Source organism: Bos indicus, chromosome 29 (genome assembly GCF_029378745.1).
Source record: "Bos indicus isolate NIAB-ARS_2022 breed Sahiwal x Tharparkar chromosome 29, NIAB-ARS_B.indTharparkar_mat_pri_1.0, whole genome shotgun sequence".
Classification (NCBI taxonomy): Eukaryota; Metazoa; Chordata; class Mammalia; order Artiodactyla; family Bovidae; genus Bos; species Bos indicus.
In genome coordinates, this window is record NC_091788.1 from 17,546,136 (window position 1) to 17,568,934 (window position 22,799).

At 45.8% G+C, this 22,799-nt stretch overlaps 1 protein-coding gene across 2 annotated transcripts in view; it reads left to right on the forward strand.

The window, feature by feature from the left end:
- The window catches only part of TENM4 (teneurin transmembrane protein 4), a 3,327,204-nt gene that overhangs the window by 3,138,363 nt on the left and 166,042 nt on the right, over nt 1-22,799 (forward strand). The gene's annotated exons all lie outside the window — the stretch shown is intronic.

Here is a 22,799-nt window from a genome sequence, read left to right on the forward strand (position 1 = left end):
AGGAAGCTTCTAGAAAATGCACTCCACCAAAATAATAAAGAGCAGGACAGGAAGCAAGGGGCTCAGTGAATGAGAGAGAAGTCCCAGAGTGATGGGTATGTTTCAGGCCTAACACACACAGGCCAGACCACAGCGGGGCACAGGGCTCCAGGAGGGATGTCTCCAGGCAGAAAGAAAACAGTGGACCCGACTGACTATGCAGTGTGTTTGACCACATGGGAAACTCAATTTCTGAGTTAAAGAATCTGCCTGCGGTGCGGGAGACCTGGGTTCGATCCCTGAGTTGGGGAGATCCCCTGGAGAAGGGCAAGGCTACCCACTTCAGGATTCTGGCCTGGAGAATTCCATGGACTATATAGTCCACGGGGTCACAAAGAGTCAGACCCAGCTGAGTGACTTTCACTTTAGTTCCTTGCCTAATGTGAACGGAATCATTAATAAGAACACAGAAAATTAAGAAAGCAAGAAATAATGCTTTTTCCATCAGTTTATACTGGACAAATGGAGAAGGCAATGGCACCCCACTCCCATACACTTGCCTGGAAAATCCCGTGGATGGAGGAGCCTGGTGGGCTGCAGTCCATGGGGTCGCTAGAGTAGGACACGACTGAGCGACTTCACTTTCTCTTTTCACTTTCATGCATTGGAGAAGGAAATGGCAACCCACTCCAGTGTTCTTGCCTGGAGAATCCCGGGGATGGGGGAGCCTGGTGGGCTGCCATCTCTGGGGTCACACAGAGTCGGATACGACTGAAGTGACTTAGCATAGCATAGCATAGCATACTGGACAGAAGTAGTGGGTAACAGTAGTAGGAGAGGACATCAAATATAAGTCAAAACTAGCTGTATAAGCACAGTATTTAGAAATATTAGAGTAAATTCTAGAAGAAATAGACCAACCTGTCCATACGGTGTGATGGTTGGGAGGATAAGTTTGAGAGGAGAAATGCCAACACCAGCCGGCCCTTTGAGTTGCCCGGAGTAAAGCTCCTCCAGGCCTGCAGCTTGGACTGTGGGGCGTCTCTCTGGTCCCCGTAATCGGCATCCATCAGCTGACGGCCCTTCAGGGCCTCAGTTCCGCCACTCATCATACGTTTCAGCCCTGCTGCTCCACCTGATCTTGAAAATACCTGCCTTTGAATGCATTCCTCTCTTTCTAAATAATCCCAGAGCCCATCTCTGTCTGCAGACTGTCTGCCCAGCCCTCGGAGCTGAGCTGCAGTGCTTCATGAGGGGCCCAGAGGTGTTGCTGCCTCCTCCGATGGGCTTTACACATTTGTCCATCGCAGGCACTTACCACATGGTCACCCATCTTCTTGTCACCTGGATCAAACAGTGAGGACAGAGGTTGTGCCTTCATTCTATCTCCTCTAACCACTTATCAAGCCTTTTCCCTTCGCGGAGCCGTGAACTGGGTGCTAGAGCTCCAAAGGAGCTTAGACCCCACCTTGGCACTCCAAGTTGTGATCGCACTGGAAGAGACAGTTGTACAGACAACTGCAGTGCAGTTTCACCTGAACCACACAATAGCTGGAACAGCATGAGAAAAGGGGTGCAGAGAGGGGAGCAGTTGAACCAATTAATTTCTAGCAACTGGCACGTAGCAGGTTTTCAGTAACTACTTGTTTGGGAGACCTAACAGTTTTGGGCTCTGCATTCTTGGGCAAGGCATCTCACTTCTCTCAGCCTCCCTTTTCTCATCTGAAAAATTGGGATAATGATACCAGTCTCTTACTCGTCTTAGGATAAGAATTACATGAGATATTGTTGTTTTTCAGTTGCTCAGTCATGCCCGACTCTTTGCAACTCCATGGACTGCAGCATGCCAGTATTCCCTGTCCTTCATTATCTCCTGGAGTTTGCTCAAACTCGTGTCCATTGAGTCGGTGATACCATCCAACCACTTCATCCTCTGTCGTCCCCTTTTCCACCTGCCTTTAATCTTTCCCAGCATCATGGTCTTTTCTAATGAGTTGGTTCTTTGCATCTGGTAGCCAAAGTATTGGAGTTTCAGCTTCAGCATCAGTCCTTCCAATGAATATTCAGGACTAATTTCTTTTAGGACTGACTGGTTGGATCTCCTCGCTGTCTGAGGAACTCTCAAGAGTCTTCTCCAGCACCACAATTCGAAAGCATTAATTCTTGGGCATTCAACCTTCTTTGTGGTTCAACTCTCACATCCATACATGACTACTGGGAAAAAACCATAGCTTTGACTATATGGACCTTTGTCAGTAAAGTGATGTATGTCTCTGGTTTTTAATACTCTGTCTATATTTGTCACAGCTTTTCTTCCAAGGACCAAACATCTTTTAATTTCAGGACTGCAGGCGCCATTCACAGTGATTTTGGAGCTCAATAAAATAAAATTTGTCACTCTTTCCATTTTTTCAACATCTACTTTTTGTGAAGTGATGGGGCCGGATGCTATAATCTTCATTTTTTGAATGTTGAATTTTAAGCCAGCTTTTTCACTCTCCTCTTTCATCTTCATCAGGAGGCTTTTTAGTTCCTCTTCGCTTTCTGCCATTAGGATGGTGTCGTCTTCATATCTGAAGTTATTGATATTTCTCCCAGCAATCTTGATTCCAGCTTATGATTCATCCAGCCTGGCATTTCACATGATGTATTCTGAATATGAATTAAATAAGCAAGGTGATGATATACAGCCTTGATGTACTCCTTTCCCTACTTTGAACTAGTCCATTGTTCCATATCCCATTCTAACTGTTGCTTCTTGACCTGCATACAGGTTTTTCAGGAGGCAGGTAAGGTGGGCTGGTATTCCTATCTCTTGAAGAATTTTCCACAGTTTGTTGTGTTCCACACAGTCAAAGGCTTTACCATAGTAAATGAAGCAAAGTAGATGTTTTTTTTCTGGAATTCCCTTGCTTTTTCTGTGATCCAACAGATGTTGGCAATTTGACCTCTGGTTCCGCTGCCTTTTTAAATCCAGCTGGTACATCTGGAAGTTCTCAGTTCATGAATTGTTGAAGCCTGGCTTGAAGGATTTTGAGCATTACCTTGCTAGCATATGAAATGAACACAGTTGTGTGGTAATTTGAACATTCTTAGGCATTGCCCTCCTTTGATAGGAATGAGAACAATATATAATGTATGAGATTAGCATGCTTATGGCCATGCCTAGCACATAGTAGGACTCAAAGGGTGGTGGTGAGGACTAGTGTTAGTATTGTTACCTTAAGTGTCTAAATTTATTTATTATTAAAAAGCTGTATCTGTACTTGAAATCTAAGAAGCTTAGATGTGAAAGAGAGAGGCCAAGTCCTGTAGCCCAGGGTCCCCCACCTCCAGGATCTAATGCCTGATGATCTGAAGTGGAGCTGATATTATCACAATAGAAATGAGGTACCAATAAACGTAATGCGCTTGAAGCCTCCTGAAACCATCCACAGCCCCCTCTCTGGTCCGTGGAAAAACTGTCTTCCGCAAAACTGGTCCCTAGTGCCAATTAGGTTGGGGACCGCTGCGCTAGCCCATCTTGGACTCTCAGAGGATGCCCTTGAGAGTGTTCTCTGCTCAAAGTCTTTCTCTTCAGCTGCTGTCCGGGCAGTTGAGTGTGAAGGTTGGGATTTCCCCAGGGTCTGGGATGGAAGGCTAATTACAGTCAGCCCTCGTGAATTAAAGCTGCTCTCCCTCAGCCTCCCAAAGCATCAGCTGGCTAGAGCAGCCGCCCCCTCAAAGCAGACTGCTCTGGAGAGGACACGCGCCGGTGTCCCCCTGGCCAGCCACCAGGAAGGAGGGGAGGGCCGAGCGACAGAGGGCTCTGCAGCCAGAGGTGCGGCCTCCACAGGCACAGGACTCGGGCTCAGGGGGCCTTGTACCCCGACCCCAGAAGGAGGCGGGAGACAGCAGAGGGAGTCTGTGCCCTGGGAGGGTGATGATCTCTTATGGCTGCTTCCACTCCCTCCTTTGGAAGCCTCTAGACCCAGCCCTCAGCCCCTTCAGGTTAACAGAGAGCAGGTGCGGCTCCTGCCGCTTCTTGTGTGGACTTGCACATGCAATGTGTGTGTCTGTACACGTGTGTGTCCACACATCCTGCCTTTGGTCACTAGACTCACACCGAGGCTAGAGCAATGGATCACGCCAGTCTGCAGAGTAGGCCTCCTCTGTTGTGGGCACGGCCAGGGTCCTCAGAGTGAGGAATAGCAGGGGGAAGAAGTGAGGGGTTCCCAGGAAATACCTCTAGGGTTCTAGGGGAGACCAGACCCTTACAACTCATCTTTCACAGAAAGTGGGCATGCTTTCTGTGGGGTGTGCATCCATACTTTGGAGGTATAAGCTGAAAGGAAGAGAGAATTCAGCGCCCCGTTCCCCCACGTGGGTGCATCCCATAGGCTGCAGTGCCATGCAGGTGGGAGAAACATAACTGTGTCCTAACCTGATCAGCCCGTCCTGTGCAGAGGCGACGTTAGCGCAGGGACTGCTGCTACCCCAAGGTGAGGTCCAGGTTCCTCTTGTCCTGTTGGTATAAAGTGCACATACCTGCAGGTGCAGCAGGAAGGAGAATTGAATTCAGGTCTGTATGACTATGCCCATTTTTCAGAAAAGGAAACTGGGGCACAGAGAGGCCAAGTGACTTGCTTACGGTCACAGGAGGAGGCAGAGTGGATGAGAATGCCAGGGGTCTCACTCTCAAGTCTGGGCTCGCTCTGTTGTGGCACTCAGCCTCTGACTTGGCCTGAACAAAAATGGGTTTGCTTTGTTTGACGTGTTTTAGCTTGGTTACATTTTACTTCCCAATGATGAGACATTTGGAGCTTCCCAGGTGGCACTAGTGGTAGAGAACCTGCCTGCAGTGCAGGAAACACAGGAGACATGAGTTCGATCCCTGGGTTGGGAAGATCCCCTGGAGGAGGGTATGGCAACCCATTCCAGCGTTCTTTCCTGGAGGATTCCATGATCAGAGGAGCCTGGCAGGCTACAGTCCATGGGGTCACAAATAGTCGGACACAACTGAGCAACTCACACACACACACGCAGAATGATGAGACGTTTACTGCCAGCCCCACTAATTGCTTTACATGGGTTATCTCATTAACCCCCAACCCTGCTATGAAATAGGCAAGTAAGAAAACCAGGATTCAGAGGCCTTATATGGTTTTCCAAGGGATGTGCAGCTGGTGAGAGTCAGATCTGGAAATCATACCCAGGTTGTCTGATTATATGGTCTGTGCTCAGTCCTGGGTCAGGGAGCTCCTGAAAAATTATGCCAGAGGTGGGATCCAGCTCTGAGGAACAGAAGAGTTGGAGACTCAGCCTGGGAGTCAGGGCCCGGCCGACCACATCTGGGCAGTGCTCACACTCCAGTTCAGTGGACAAGTGAGAGGAACCTGGGACCTGGGAGGAAGGCTGGCCAGCCACAGGGGTTGTGGTCTAGTGCTCTGGCATGCAGACAGCCTAGCACATGGCCTGCAGTGCTTCTTTCGTTAGGGAAATTGAGAGACTTTCCCTCCACATCAGGCCCAGACAGGGGCTAAAATTTGTGTTATAGCCTAGTATATGTGTGAGTTAGTTGCCCCGTCATGTCCAGCTCTTTGCAATCTTGTGGACTGTAGCCCACCAAGCTCCTCTTTCCATGAAATTTTCCAGGTAAGAATACTGGAGAGGGTAGCCATTCCCTTCTCCAGGGCATCTTCCCGACCCAGGGATCGAACCTGGGTCTCCCTCATTGCGGGCAGATTCTTTAGCATCTGAGTCACCAGGGAAGTGCATAGCCTAGTGTATAGGTGGCTTAAAATCCTGCTGTTGCCAGAGAATCAGAGGTGGCCAGAAGTTTCCATAAAGTTTCAACAGCAGCAACTATTTCTCATTTCCTTGCAAGACATGTAGCTTTTACTTTTGCCACGGGCAGTTTCTGCCCAGGGGCTGAGGGAGTGATAATATCTAGGTGGCTAGAGCAGCTATAAAATATTTAGCTTGAACATATAATTACATTACCATGATCTCTAATAGGATTTGGTGTCAAGCAGAACTCCAACTTGGCCTCTGGCCCAAAGATATAGACCCAAGTTATTACACTGAGTGTTACCCACTAGATAAATAAGAAAGAAATAGTGTCCCAATCATGACATGACTGGCCAACATGCATTATATTTATTGTAAAGAAAAATCCACCAGAGTCTGAGAATGTATCCATCTTGTCAATAATCATTTTTTTGTGTTGTGTCCTAATGGAAGTAATTCTAGCACATAATTCACAGATGCCATCTTGACAGGTCTTGCAGGAAAGAAGAATGGGGGCCCGACAAAGTTTTATTACCAAATGTTCCCCAGACACATGGGTAGTGCTGTTTTGAGGGGTAGAAAGCCCCAGTATTGTATCTGGAATAGGCCCAGAGGAATAGAAATGAAAATGAGGCCATGGGTCTGGGAAAAATTTATAAAAATGAAATTTGAAAATAAATGAAAAAAAAAAAGAAGAAATCAGCAAGGAAATAAACAGTCCAAGCCCCACAGAAGCAGCCCAGCCTTAGGATTTGAGGCCAAACACACCAGAGGACGTGAAGTCAACCATACATGGCCTTTTGATATTTAGCAAGTGTTGACTGAACAGCCACTCTGGACAAGGCGGTGTGCCAGCCACTGGGGAGATACAGACAAGAAAGGGGATGGGAAATGGATTCCTTCTCTCCTCTAGAGGAGTTTGTTGCTTACTAGAGAAAAGGAGCTAGCCAGTGCTTATAAATAACTAGACTGCAAGGTAGACAGCCGTAGGTAATAAGCAAAAAGTAGCTATAAGTGGGTGTTTGGATTCATATGAGAGAGAGTAAGATCACTCTTGCTAGGAGGGATCTGGGGAGGTGTCACGAAAGAGGTGGTGTTTAAATGGGGCTTTGAAGGTTAAGTAGGACTTGGACAGTGGAGGGGGTTGAGGGGAAGGCTTTGCAGGTGAAGTCATCAAGGGGGTGTGGGTTGAGGAGGGGAGCGGGGTAGTTTGGCTGCATCCCAGAGAGGACGTGAGAAGGAATCTTGTGGCAAAGGATTTAGGCTGGGAAGGGAAACTGGAGCAGTCAACTCTTGGTTCCAAAAACTCAGGCTTTCTCCTCCCCGGTGTTTCCTAGACCTTAGTTTTCAAGATTATTTTATATTGTACATAGACTCTATTTCAAAAATTGTATTTTTATTTTAGTCAACTAGAAAAAATATAATTAGGTAACTCGAACTATTATTCTGGATTTCTTTTTTAAGTAAATTTGTTTCAGAAGATAAATGAGTCTAAAAATACGAAGTGACTCAGAGAACAGCTGGTGTGTGGCTATGGCAGCAACATAAAGGCAGTACCCAAGTGAGTGACGTTTGGAAGCGAGACTCCCGGCTCGGGTGGGGCCCATGCAGGTGGCAGAGGTGTGGAAGCTATAGTCTGGGGTTGGGGGTGATCTCAGTATTTGGGCCTCTCCTAAATGAGAAGAGAGATTTCTGCCATGCTGGATCTTCCAATTTTTTAAAGAAAAGCCACCATTCAGATTTTTCTGTGAACTCTCCTTTTTGAAAAATTCTGGCAACTAATTCAAATTTTTTGAAACACCGCGCAAACAAAAGCGTTCATAGGCCTCTCTGATAGTGACTCTAGATGCCAAGGAACTGCGTCTTTGTCGGGGGCCTGAAGAGACTCGATTTCAGGATGACAGCTTGGGCCTCCAGGTATAGGACAGACTGACAGGGACAAGGCTGGAGGCAGAAGTTCCCTTGGAGGGCTGATGCAGTGATTCAGGCCACAGGTGATGCCAGGCAGGCATTTTCCAAGCAAGACCTGGCCACCATGGACCTTTTAACCTGCAGGCGTCTAGGTCATCTTTCATAGTTCTGTGCATTTTCAGACGTGACTGTCCTGACATGAACAGAGCGGGAGGGGATTGGTTTTCCGTGTGGTTTATAAGCAGTATCAACCTTGGTGACAAGCCTGGATAAAAGATTGAAGAATAATTAACAGTTCCCCCCACCCCCACCTCCTCAGAGCCTTTTTCTGTTCCTCCATTGTCTGTCATCACAGCATAATTCAGCACAAAGTGATGCTCATTAGATGGAACTCTCTAGCCAGCAGCCAAGTTGAGCTTTTAAAAAACTAGGGGAAAAAAAATCTGATTTCTTAAATAATTTGTTCCAAAGACAGACTTGACATGAAGTTGGCATGATGATCAGCAGGTCACTGCGTGGGAGCAGCAAAGATGATTATTCTCCATCCAGCTCTCACCCGAGCCCCATCTTGCCCAGGACTGCTTTGCATTTCAAAAGGCCGCCTATTCTTTAAGAGCTATTCAAACACTCCCTCCTGGAGGGCCAAGCCCTCCTCTTTGGAAGTGGTCCACGAGTTCTTTTGCATTCTTGCATAGTTTAGATCTTTGTGTCCTCTGGTCTTGTTTTTATAAACTTGTGTGTCAAGTCCCAGCCTTTCTTCGAGATCAGTAGTTCTCAAAGTGGTACCCAGGCCATGGGCATCAGCGTCACCTGGGACCCTACCCCAGATCTATTAAATCTGCAACTCTGGAGATAGGGCCCAGCAGTCCATGTTTTAACAAGCCCCTCAGGGAACTAATCTAGGATGAAGTTAGAAAAAAACCTGTGCTAGGTACAGGAGACGGAGAAGGCAATGGCAGCCCACTCCAGTACTCTTGCCTGGAAAATCCCATGGACGGAGAAGCCTGGTGGGCTGCAGTCCATGGGGTCGCTAAGAGTCGGACACGACTGAGCAACTTCACTTTCACTTTTCACTCTCATGCATTGGAGAAGGAAATGGCAACCCACTCCAGTGTTCTTGCCTGGAGAATTCCAGGGACGGGGAAGCCTGGTGGGCTGCCGTCTATGGGGTCATACAGAGTCAGACACGACTGAAGCGACTTAGCAGCAGCAGCAGCAGGTACAGGAGAAAGCAGTATTTCCTGAGCACCTTCAAAGTACCAGGTGTGTGCTTATACACACACACACACACACACAGTAGTTTTATATAATATAGACACTTGTGTAAGGCAAACGGTTTTCTCCTTCCACAGATAAATAGACTGAGATTCAGCGACTTTCTGTAAGTCTCACCAGTTGACATTTAGACTCAGATCTGCCTGACTTCAGTGGCTTGTTTGGAGCCTTTTTCCTTCTCCTTGAGAACAAGGACCACTCTTCAGGTCCTCCTGATGGCACCAGCCCAGTGGAATCAACCAGCTTGTTTGAATGAATGAGTGAATGACCAGTGAGCAAATGACAGAACCATATTGTTGTCCAAGTACGCTACAATGTGAGTGGTAGGAGCCACATTCTGAGTCTTGAATGCTGGCAGGTATGTTTTAACACCAGAATTTCGATGAACAAAACCAGAAATCAGTACCATTTGGAATTTACTGGTCCTGTCAACACCCTTATGTCATCCTCACTCAATAACTGAGACCAGAGGCGAAGAGAGTGGGACCGGCATGTTTTCTTATTGAATTGGCAGTTATGGTGTAGGGAAGAATCCCTCATTTAGGTGGGAGGAGAAATACAGATTTTAATACTAGCCCTGTCACTTATTAGCTACATGAACTTGAATGAGTTCTCTGCCTTCGTGTTCCTATCTACAAAATGGGGAATAAAAAACAGCACTTTCCCTTCCTGCATACAGAGTTATTGTAAGGCTCAAATGAAACCGTGAGCAACTGTATGCAGAAATGCTTTAAAAACATCATGCCCTGCACTTACCAGTTATCATCGAAGCCTGATAACTCTCAGGTAGAGCTCATCATAAAGTCCAAAGTGAATGGATGTATCAGGGTATTTTCAGTTGCCAGAAGCAAAAACACTCTCAGGGCACCTCAAGGAAAGGCAGGTGTGGTGGTGAAGTAGCTTCAAAAAGCTTCACATGGCCTGGGACTAAAACAGGCTCTGAGACGCGGTGGGGAGGCCAGGCTGCTCCCCAGCCCCATCCTGCTCTCCCCGGGGGCAGAGCGGACTCATGCCTGGCTCTGAACTCCCACTTTGTTTACCTCTCCCAGCCGACAGGCTGGCTTCCTCTGATCACCCATGACTGCTGCTTCTTATCGTGGGCTCCCCCCTGACCAGGAAAACCTCCCCAGCCCCTCTCTTCTGATCATGTCTTTTGGCTTCCACTCTCATCACCAGCTGCTGTATTCCCCAGGCAGATTTGATTTCAAATACTAGAATGGGAATCTATCTGGCCAGAACCTCTGTGCAGCAGCCCATGTCTGAGAGCACTGAGCAGCCTGTGAAAATGAATCTCCTTGGGTTCCAGCAGTGACCAGTCATCTGGTCTACCTGTGCCTACAGCCCAGGCAGGAACTAGGGGCAGAGCATGGCTCCTCAGGAGGAGGCGTGGATGAAGGATGGATAAATATGTAAAGGAAGGAAACATGGATCCACACACAAGGGCGTGCACCTCTCCTTGGAAGGTCCTTGTGCTCTTGAACAGCGTGGCACTGGGCAGTCTCATCACTGCTTGCCGTGTGTCTCGCTGGCCTCCCTGCCATATGCTCACAGAGCCTGGCAGCAGACTACGCATGGGCCGAGTTCCCTGGGAAAGGCAGCGGGCCATCTGCAGGCCCTGGCATCTGGGAAGGTTCCTGCCAACAGCCCGGGGACCAGAGGTGGGAGCTCTTAGCCAGAGGCAGCCAGTGAGGCATCTGCTCTGTGTTCCCACCCCTGGGCCCTCCTTCCTCAGTGACTCACTGGAGACGCCTCTCACATGGTAGATTAAAATGTGAAGCTAGTTATTTGAGGACACAGCAGAGAGGTTTAAAAACATGAGGTCTGCTCTTAAAAGAGCAAACTTCCTTTCCCTCCCTCAGGCCATAAACATCATGATGATGATTTATTTTCTCATCTTTTTCATCTGTTAGTGTAGTTGTCTAAATACTGATGATTTGATTTGATTCATTAGATCACAGGATGTTTGACCTGAAAGATCATATAAGTCATCCACTGCGCTGGGTAACTTCCTAAGCCAGAGGAGATGCTCAATAAATTTTGCTGAATAAATTTAATGAATTTTGTAGATGAAAAGAAAGTTTCTGAGAGTAAAAGGGTCTTGGCTAAGGTTGCCTGAGAAGCTGCTGGCAGGGGTAGGACTAGAACCCAAGTTTCTTTGTCTTTTTTTTTTTTTTTGAAGTATAGTTGGTTTACACTGTTTTGTTAACTTCAGGTGTACAGCCAAGTGATTTAGTTATACTATGTGTGTTTGTGTATATACATGTATCTATATTCTTTTTCAGATTCTTTTTCATTATAGGTTGTTCCAAGATACTGAATGCAGTTCTCTGTGCTATACAGTAGATCCTTGTTAAAAGTTTAGCTGTTTTATGTATAGTAGTTTCTATCTGCTAGTCTCAAACTCCTAATTTATCCCTCCCCATTTACCCTTTGGTAACCATTAATTTGTTTCCTATGTCTGTGAGTTTATTTCTTTTCTAAAAAAAATTTTTGGAGTATAGTTGATTTACAATGTTGTATTAGTTACTGCTATATAGCAGATCTGCTATATAGCTAAGTAAATCAGTGAGATATATATATATGCTCCTGCTGCTGCTGCTGCTAAGTCACTTCAGTCGTGTCCGACTCTGTGCGACCCCATAGACGGCAGCCCACCAGGCTCCCCCGTCCCTGGGATTCTCCAGGCAAGAACACTGGAGTGGGTTGCCATTTCCTCCTCCAATGTGTGAAAGTGAAAGTCGCTCAGTCGTGTCCAACTCTTAGCGACCCCATGGGCTGCAGCCTACCAGGCTCCTCCGTCCATGGGATTTTCCAGGCAAGAGTACTGGAGTGGGGTGCCATTGCCTTCTCTGAAGAGAGAGAGAGAGAGAGAGAGAGATACACACACACACACACCTCCACTCTTTTTTAGATTCTTTTCCTATTAGGTCATTACAGAGTATTGAGAAGAGTTCTCTGTGCTACACAGTAGGTCCTTATTAGTTATGTATTTTATATTTAGTAGTGTGTATATGTCAATCACAATCTCCCAAGTTATCCTTTCCCCGCTTCCCCCCCGGTAACCACAAGTTTGTTTTCTACATCTGTGACTCTATTTCTGTTTTGTAAATAAGCTTACTGGTACCACTTTTTAGACACCATACGTAAGTGATATCATATAACAATTGTTTTTCTGTCTGACTTACCTCGTTCTGTGTAGCAATCTCTAGGTCCATCCGTGTTGCTGCAAATGGCGTTGTTTCATTCTTTTTGATGGCTAAGTAATATTCCATTGTACACGTGAACCACATCGTCTTCATCCGTTCTTCTGTTGATGGATATTTAGGTTCCTTTCATACGTGAGTCTGTTTCTGTTTTGTAAATAGAGAACCCAAGTTTCTTGACCCAATCCATGCATGTTCCCTTACTCCATGACTCATAGCATCATGAAATTTTGGATTTGGAAGATATCATATGGTCTGTCTTAATCTCCCTGCAATATCCCGGTCATGCATTTGCCCCCTCCCTCAGTACATCAGTGACTGAAAATGTGTGACCTTATAGCTCACCTAGTCTATTCATTAGGTCATTCAACTAACGTTCATTTAACACGTGCTATGAGTCAAGGATGGTACTATTTACTGGAGATTCAGATAAATAACACATTTCCTGCCCTCAAAAGCTTACAATATTTGGGCAGATACATACACAGCAATAGAATATAACCCAACAGCGTAAGTGGTGCTCTCTATTGGTTCTTGTATTGAACCAACTCCATTTCCCAAGGACTATAGTCCTCACTATACTGATTTACTGAACATGGCCCCACCCATCAGAACAAGACCCAGTTTCCCCCTCAGTCAGTCCTTCCATCAGGAAGCTTCCATTAGCCTCTTATCCTTCTCCATCAGAGGGCAGACAGACTGAAAACCACAATCACAGAAAACTAACCAATCTGATCACGTGGACCACAGCCTTGTCTAACTCAATGAAACTATGAGCCATGCCAAGTAGGGCCACCCAAGACGGATGGGTCATGGTGGAGAGTTCTGACAAAATGTGGTCCACTGGAGAAGGGAATGGCAAACCATTTCAGTATTCTTGCCTTGAGAACACTGTGAACAGTATGAAAAGGCAAAAAGATAGGATACTGAAAGGGGAACTCCCCAGGTCAGCAGGTGCCCAATATGCTACTGGAGATCAGTGGAGAAATAACTCCAGAAAGAATGAAGAGATGGAGCCAAAGCAAAAACAACACCCAGTTGTGGATGTGCCTGGTGATGGAAGTAAAGTACAATGCTGTAAAGAGCAATATTACATAGGAACCTGGAATGTTAGGCCCATGAATCAAGGCAAATTGGAAGCGGTCAGACAGGAAATAGCAAGAGTGAACGTCGACATTTTAGGAATCAGTGAACTAAGATGGACTGCAGTGGGTGAATTTAACTCAGATGATCATCATATCTACTACTGTAGGCAAGAACCCCTTAGAAGAAATAGAGCAGCCATCATAGTCAACAGAAGAGTCCGAAATGCAGTACTTGGATGCAATCTCAAGATCTCTGTTTGTTTCCAAGGCAAACCATTCAATAGCACAGTAATCTAAGTCTATGCCCCGACCACTAATGCTGAAGTTGAATGGTTCTATGAAAACCTACAAGACCTTCTAGAACTAACACCCAAAAAAGACGTCCTTTTCAGCAAAAGTAGGAAGTCAAGAAACACCTGGAGTAACAGGCAAATTTGGCCCTGGAGTACAGAAGGAAGCAGGGCAACGGCTAATAGAGTTTTGCCAAGAGAACACACTGGTCATAACAAACACCCTCTTCCAACAACAAGAGAAGACTCTACACATGGACATCACCAGATGGTCAATACCAAAATCAGATTGGTTACATCTTTGCAGCCAAAGATGGAGAAGCTCTACACAGTCAGCAAAAACAAGACTGGGAGCTGACTCTGGCTCAAATCATGAGCTCCTTATTGCCAAATTCAGACTTAAATTGAAGAAAGTAGGAAAAACCACTAGACCATTCAGGTATGACCTAAGTCAAATCCCTTACGATTATACAGTGGAAGTGAGAAATCAATTCAAGGGATTAGATATGATAGACAGAGTGCCTGAAGAACTATGGATGAGGGTTTATGACATTGTACAGAGAACAGGGATCGAGACCATTCCCAAGAAAAATAAATGTGAAAAAGCAAAATGGTTGTCTGAGGAGGCCTTACAAATAGCTGTGAAAAGAAGAGAAGCGAAAAGCAAAGGAGAAAAGGAAAGATATACTGAATTGAATGCAGAGTGCCAAAGAATAGCAAGGAGAGATAAGAAAACCTTCCTCAGTGATGAGTGCAAAGAAATAGAGGAAAACAATAGAATGGGAAATGCTGAAAATCAGAGATATGAAGGGAACATTTCATGCAAAAATGGGCACAATGACAGAAATGGTATGAACCAAACAAAAGCAGAAGATATTAAGAGGAGATGGCCAGAATACACAGAAGAACTGTACAAAAAAATCTTCATGACCCAGATAATCACAATGGTGTGATCACTCACCTAGAGCCAGACATCCTGGAGTGTGAAGTCAAGTGGGCTTTAGGAAGCATCACTACGAACAAAGCTAGTGGAGGTGATAGAAATCCAGTTGAGCTATTTCAAATCCTGAAAGATGATGCTGTGAAAGTGCTGCCCTCAATATGCCAGCAAATTCGAAAAACTCAGCAGTGGCCACAGGACTGGAAAAGGCCAGTTTTCATTCCAGTCCCAAAGAATGTTCAAACTACCACACAATTGCACTCATCTCACATGCTAGTAAAGTAATACTCAAAATTCTCCAAGCCAGGCTTCAATAGTACATGAACCATGAACTTCCAGATGTTCAAGCTGGTTCTAGAAAAGGCAGAGGAACCAGAGATCTAATTGCCAACATCCGCTGGATCATTGAAAAAGCAAGAGAGTTCCAGAAAAACATCTATTTCTGCTTTATTGATTATGCCAAAGCCTTTGACTGTATGGGTCATGAAAAACTGTGGAAAATTCTGAAAGAGATGGGAATACCTGAAAATAAGAGATACCATGGGAATATTTCATGCAAAGATGGGCACAACGACAGAAATGGTATGGACCAAACAGAAGCAGAAGATATTAAGAGGAGGTAGCCAGAATACACAGAAGAACTGTACAAAAAAGATCTTCATGACCCAGATAATCATGATGGTGTGATCACTCACCTAGAGCCAGACATCCTGGAGTGGTACCAAAGGTACCTGACCTGCCTCCTGAGAAATCTGTATGTAGGTCAGTAAGCAACAGTTAGAACTAGACATAGAACAGCAGACTAGTTCCAAATAGGGAAAGGAGTACGTCAAGGCTGTATATTGTCACCCTGCTTATTTAACTTCTATGCAGAGAACATCATGAGAAATGCTGGGCTGGATGAAGCATAAGCTGGAATCAAGATTTCTGGGAGAAATATCAATAACCTCAGATATGCAGATGACACCACCCTTATGGCAGAAAGTGAAGAAGAGCCTCTTGATGAAGGTGAAAGAGGAGAGTGAAAAAGTTGGCTTAAAACTCAACATTCAGAAAACTAAGATCATGGCATCTGGTCCCATCATTTCATGGCAAATAGATGGGAAAACAGTGGAAACAGTGGCTGACTTTATTTTTTTGGTCTCCAAAATCACTGCAGATGGTGACTGCAGCCATGAAATTAAAAGACGCTTACTCCTTGGAAGAAAGGTTATGACCAACCTAGATAGCATATTGAAAAGCAGAGACATTACTTTGCCAACAAAGGTCTGTCTAGTCAAAGCTATGATTTTTCCAGTGGTCATGTATAGATTTGAGAGTTAGACTGTAAAGAAAGCTGAGCACCTAAGAATTGATGCTTTTGAACTGTGGTGTTGAAGAACACTCTTGAGAGTACCTGGACTGCAAGGAGATCCAACCAGTCCATCCTAAAGGAGATCAGTCCTCGGTCTTCATTGGAAGGACTGATGCTGAAGCTGAAACTCCAATACTTTGGCCACCTGATGAGAAGAGCTGACTCATTGGAAAAGACCCTGATGCTGGGAAAGATTGAAGGCAGGAGGAGAAGGGCACGACAGAGGATGAGGTGGTTGGATGGCATCACCGATCTAATGGACATGAGTTTGTGTACACTCTGGGAGTTGGTGATGGACAGGGAGGCCTGACGTGCTGCTGCCCATGGGGTTGCACAGAGTCAGATACGATGGAGCAACTGAACTGAACTGATAATCCTCAGGTACTGGACCTCTGCCAAGTTATTAAGGCTACAAAACAAAAGGTTAATCTTTATTTCACATAAAAGTGCTTTAGGTATTTTTAAGCAGAATTCATACTCCCTTAGTCAGCTGAACTACCAATTCCCTCAAGAATTCTTTATTTGAAATGTGATTTGAAGTTCTCTTAACCCCCTGGTTGCTCTTCAGTGGAGATGCTCCAGCTATTGCTCTCTTCAATGTCCTTCTAGATTCGAACAACTGGGCTCCATATACAGACTGAGGGTGCAATGCAAAGTTGAACTTCTGTCACTCCCTGCATTCTTCTAGGCATTGCACATCTAAAAATTAGAGCAAGGAAACAGTTGGCCACCAACTGTTCTATTGAGTCTGACTGTTGTGCCATGCCCGTGACCCTGACCTCTTTCCTCCACTTCCGCCTTGCACTCTGCTCAGCTGCTCAATACAAGTAACGTTACTGAGGACTCGCTTTGGGTGTCACACTCATCAGCCTCTTTGGAGAACTAGACATGTTGCTTGTCTTCAAGGAGCTCACAGTCTCATTGGTGAAATTTGGTTTGCCTCCCAAGAAATAATTAATAAAGAATGTAATCAAGGGAACAATCTTTCCTCTGGACCCCTCCTTGGAGCTGCTAATAATAGCAGTTGGTAGACTTCTGGGTAGGATTGAAAGCAGATCTCCCAGTTCAAATGCCAGTGCAGAATGGGCTTCAAGCCCAGCCTATCAGGAGCTTTGTCTAATGTTTGTCATTGCCTTGACCTTGACTACTGCAGACTGAAGCCTTTGAGTTCCATCATCTGCAAAGAAAGCTGGGACACCTACAGAGACTGATGTCTCCAAGGCCCATGGAACAGCCTTCCAGCACCTGGCACCTGCCCAGTGCCAGTCTGGAGTGTTCAGGGAGAAAGGTTCACTCAGATATTGGCATGAGCTGGCCTGTGTTTGGGCTTCTGGGAGACAGCAGGTTTAATTTGCTTTGACAGTCCTTTTCCCCAGGAGGAAATTTACCCAAACACCCTGCCTTCATCACATTCAGCACATTGCCTGTCTGCTTTCCTGTTTTTCCTATGGGGGGTTTCTGTGTGTTTTATGTGTGTGTGCGTGTTCACCCGCAAGAACCCACGTTGCCTTCTCTGGATTCATTAGACCAAGTCCGTGTGTTGCTTTGGTTCAGAAATAGAAGACATGTGTGACCCTCCCTTAAAACCAAAATACCAACTCTGCCAAGTGCTGGGCAAACCTCTTTCCATGCATAGTATTACACTGTTTGCTGTTCAGACTAACCCTCTGAGGTGTGTGCTATCGTTAACCGCATTTCACAGATGGAAACGTGTTTAGAGACAACTTTGCCAAAGGGCTTCTAACTAGTACGGCACATGCGTACCCAGTAAGTCTCTTCAGTCTGTCTGACTCTTTACAACCCAGCCCGCCAGGCTCCTCTGTCCATGGGATTCTCCAGACAAGAATAGTGGAGTAGGTTGCTGTGCCTTCCTCCAGGGGATCTTCCTGACCCAGCGATTGAACCCAGGTCTCTTAACTTCTTCTGCATTGGCAGGTGGGTTCTTTACCACTAGTGCCACTTGGGAAGCCCAACTAGTATGGTACCAAAGCCCACACTTATGGTCCAGGCCACCTACCATAAACTTTGACTTCAGACTAAACTTGATTCACCTACCAGATTCACCCTTGTAGCTCTGTGACTTCAGCTCTTGGTCTCCATCTCAGACTGTGAAATGGTGGCAAAGGTACCAATTTCTCATAATTATAAGGAATAAATTAGAATATATGAGAGACCTTTCCCAGTTCCATGAGAGAGAATGAGAGGGTCTCTATTAGAGTAACTGTAGAATTAACACTCTGCCTGTGCTATCTAGTTTTTTTCCCTTTTTTGGTTGTCAATAATAAATCCAACCCCTCTTCAGGATCAAAGAGGATGTAATAGATGGAACTTGGAGTATATATTTCACCAGCTGTAGTCAAGTGATGTATTCAGTCATCCAGTTGGGCGTTCTGTAGTCTACATTCCCTCCCTCTTGCCTGAAGCATTAGCATCCAAACTCCTAAGGAGAAGGAGGCATCAGAGAGTACACCTCTCTTGGGCAGTAGGTGGACCTTGGCTCTTTAGACAAGTGCTTTCAAAGAGTTGCCAACATCCACTTTTACAACCTCAGCAGAGACAAGAGAAGCAGAGGAAGGAGCTGCTGTCGGCAAGGGTGGCCTTCTGTTAGCTGGGACATATCCCAGGTGAACAATGCATGGAGGAAGTGCTGGGCGGGAGGGATAAGTGCTGGGTGAGCAGAAGAGTGAGACAAGGATGACTAGTGGGCTCTGACCTTGTTCACAGCTGGTTCCTTCTGTCTTTGGTGCTGGGGTCCAGCCTCAGGCCCCAGTCACCGCAAAGGTCTGCCTGCTCAGAGCAGAGCCTGAAGTGAGCCAATGAAGGAGACAGGCTTCCCCTCCTCTCCCCTCCATTCCCCCTGTGAAACAGCAGGGCTCAGGCCGCCCAGTAGCCCTCTGACAGGCAGGATGTTCCCCTGTGGTCTCCCCTTGTTTCCTTATAAAATCAGGCTCCAGGATTTCAAAAGAGAAAAGCAGGACAAGTGGCAACTGAAGGCAGGCTTTCCCAGGCATCAGTCTTAGACTCGGGAGACATACTCACCAACTGTGATCATCTTTCACCTTGACATGGTGATGCTACTGGATTATCCATGGAAAAGGGAGATGAACAGACAAAATGAGGCACTGCTGTGGGCTCACTGAGGCCTCTGTGTTTTCCCGTCTCCTGTGTTTTCTCCAGGAAGGAGCATCGTTGTCTTTTTGTCCTTCTGCAAAGGCCCCTTTGTATTTTGAGCAATATTTTGTTCAACATTCAGAGAGCACGCCCACTCAGAACACATGTCCAGAGAACAAGCTCAGGAAACATTTAAACTCTGCGTTCCAGTATTGATGGAAGGAAAAACAAGTTCCTGAAAATCACATTTCTAGCAGAACCCACTGTTATGATAGAAAAGCAAAAGCTAGGAGAAGGCTCCCTGTTCTCCAACATACCATCTACCGAATTATGAAAATCAGTTATGTACAGGCAGCTGAACTTTTAATTCAGATCTGAGCAGACCTAAGGTACACCTTCTGCTACATGAAGGCCACTGCAGTTTAAACGTGAGCAAAGCAGGAAGGGACTGTAGGGGGGAAAACTCACCAGACACTAATTGGAAACATAGCAACATGTTTATGCAATAAAGTTCACACTTCTCCCAAGCCAGTGGGTGTCACTTCTGCACTAGCGTTTAGCTTAGAGATATTTGGTCAATGGAGACTCATTATCTGTAGGATTCCAAGTGGACCCCAAGTAGTTGAAATCCTTCCAAGCAGAAGAAAGACTGTATACATAAACATTTCATCAAGGAGAAATAGTCTCCAAATGTCTCACTTCTACTTCCGTGTTGCCATCGTAAAATTACTCCATGTCTCCTAAAACTCCTGCCTTCGCTGACAGCAACAGCCTGCGGCAAGTTTTGTAGCAAACAGGCTTCTAGTCTGTCAGATTCAGCAACCAACACAATATTCAGTCACAGAAAACACACCTTTTCACTAGGAAGACATTTTGGATTTAACAGGTTTGTATCTTACAGACTTCATAAATCAAAATTTAGAAAGTCTGTGACCCTTACCTGCAGCCAACCCTGTTAAAAGCACAGCTGGGAATTATGGCCACGGTGTTGGGAGATAGATGTTATACCACTGGGTTTGAGCAGACCTGGACCATAGGATTTTAGACCTGTGAGGGATCTCTGAGATCATCTAGCTGAATTCTTTCAGGGACAGCAGCAAACGTTCATTGAGGCCTTTCTTTGGAAACCAGGGCAAATGCATAGGTGAATAAACTCGGCTTCTGTCCTCAAGAAGTACACAGTCAACCCTGTAGGCTGCCTGGTCCTTCAATAGGAGCTACAGAAAAAGTCCCAGGAGTAACTTAGCCTGTTGAAGAAATGAGGAAGACTTGTCCAAAGAAGTGACATTTGAATTGGATTTGAGTAGGAGTAGGAGTCGTCCAACAGGGGAGACCAAACGCAAGGACGAGGACACAGGTGCAGGAAGATCAAGGGACATGACCAAGGTCCTGGAGCCCTTCCGTAGTGGCACAAGAGGTAGAAGCAGGCCTTTGGCTCTCTGTCCTTTATTCCTTCTGCAAGACTGCAGATGGAACCCACCCTCAAATTGCACCATTAGCCTGAAGTTTAGAGTGAAAACAATCTTGCCTTAAACTTTACTTAAAATTCTTATTTTTATTTATGTTTTTGTTTGTTTGCATTGGGTCTTCACCGCTATGCACGGGCTTCTGTGTTGACTTCCCTTGTTGCCAAGAACAGGTTCTAGGTTGTGACGTAGGCTCTAGAGAGTGTGAGCTCAGTAGTTGGGCACACAGGCTTGGTTGCCCCATGGCATGTGGAATCTTTCTGGATCAGGGATTGAACCCATGTCCCCTGCATTGGCAGGTGGACTCTTAAAACACTGGACCACCAGGGAAGCCTCTCTTATTTTTAAAAAGAATATTAAAAAGAAAACATCCTAAGTTATCCTTTATAAAAAAATAGTTTTTAAGAAGCCCCTCCTAACATAGAGGCTTAACTTAAAGGCATGTAGATTCTTCCCACGTGGCGCTAGTAGTAAAGAATCCACCTGCCAATATAGGAGACGCAAGAGACTTGGGTTAGGAAGATCCCAACCCAAATGGAGGAGGAAATGACAGCCCACTCCATTGTTCATGCCTGGAGAATCCTGTGGACCTACAGTGGGCTACAGTCCATGGGGTCGCAGAGTCAGACGCAAGTGACTAAGCATTATTCTTCCAGGCAAAGCCAGTGGAGAGCTGAGATGCTCAGCTCTGCCGGGTCCCAAATGGCTTCCGAGTCCTTGAATTGAGAATACAGACTAGATTAGACCCTCCTGTTCTTAACTCTGTGTTGGTGTAATATGCTGTTCATATTATCAGAGGGACAGCAAGTGAAGGAAATTTCCCACTCATTTGCACATTTGAGCCCCTTTTCAGTCATTTCCCAGTTGGTAATGGCAGACAACTGGGAAAAGACCTTTCTGGGGAACGCACTGTGCCATGAGCTCCTCAACATCTCCCACCTTCCACCATCTACCTGTACTCAAGACATCCTTCACGCTTATCTCCTCCCAGAAGCCTTCCTCCACTGGTTTTGCCCCATATCAGCTGCTGTTGCATTGGTCCTAAGTGATTTCCTGGTGATTTAAGACTCGCTGCCTTTGTCAGGATGTCTTGTCTGCACAGAAGCTTATAGAATTTTAGAACAGGAAACAGTCCTGGGAATCATCTCTGCTATCGCCTTCATTTCACATATGAGGAAGATGAGGCCCAGAAATGGTGGGTGGTGAGGAAGTTGCTTTAGGTTCCCAACATGATTCTGGAAAAATGGGCCCCAGAATCAGGTCTCCCTAGATCCCTTCAAGCTCTGCAAGTCCTAGAATTCACTGCCTTCCAGCTGGTCCCTCGTTGTCATCAGGACTGGCCTCACTGAGTCACAGATCTGCCTCGTTCATTCCTGGCTGTGGCTGAGAAGTTCCTTCAAGGTCCAGATGACACAGCATCATTGAGGAAAACCAGGCTTGGGGTCCAAAGGCCTAGATTCAGATTCTGCATCCATGAATTAGTATCTCTTGAGGCCTTCAGCAAGTCCCTTCATCTCTTTGTCAGCCTCCTCGTGGTGTTGTTGCTGTTTGTAAAGTAGGAATATTGATACACTTGAAGATTTGGTGGCAGCAAGATGAAATAAGCTTTGTGGAAATAGGTGGCACAAAGAAGCCATTCAAAATACAGTGGCTTCTTCCTTTATGCCATATCTAGCATGATTGAGAAACGGGCTAATCCAAATAAACAGATTTTCTATATAGCATGTGTACTAACTGGAGCTACAAACCACTGATTAGTTTTTTTTACTAAAAGCTTCCTGCAGTGAAGCCTGTATTTCCTTGACATGTCACACAGATGATACCAAATGTACCAGGATGCGTTAGAGAAATGAGCAGCCCTGCAGAAAGTGGGCACTCATTGCAGAGGCTGGGGATATGGGAAGGGCAGAGGGGGCGTGAAGGAAAATCCCAATGCCTTTTGAAGGAGCTTGGCTCTTTTCATTTCGGCAAATGGGGGGCAGGGGGCACTGAAGAGTTTTTAGGAGGAGGACAGGCTGAGATCTGTTTCAGAGAGGTGGCTCAGGCTGCTGGGTGGTGAATGAATCAGGGTGGGAGGAGGAGGCCAGCCATGAGGCTGTTGTGTTAGCCCCCGTGAGAGATGGTGGCGTCTGGACTGAGAGATGGAGAATCAGAGGTGGGAAGAGACCGATTTACAAATCCCCAGTAGCTTTGTGGAAAAACAAACAAACAAACTGGATTCACAGATTATCAGCCCATTATGAGAAAAATATAAACCACAAAAAAGTGTGAAGACCATAGGTATCACCCCATCACCCAGCCTCCAAAGATAACCACTAACGAGTTAAACCATGCATTTGCTCCCAGTGTTTTTAGCCGAAAAATTTCTCTGCATTTGTAGATACAAATTTGATTTATAAAAAATTGGTTTAGGGAC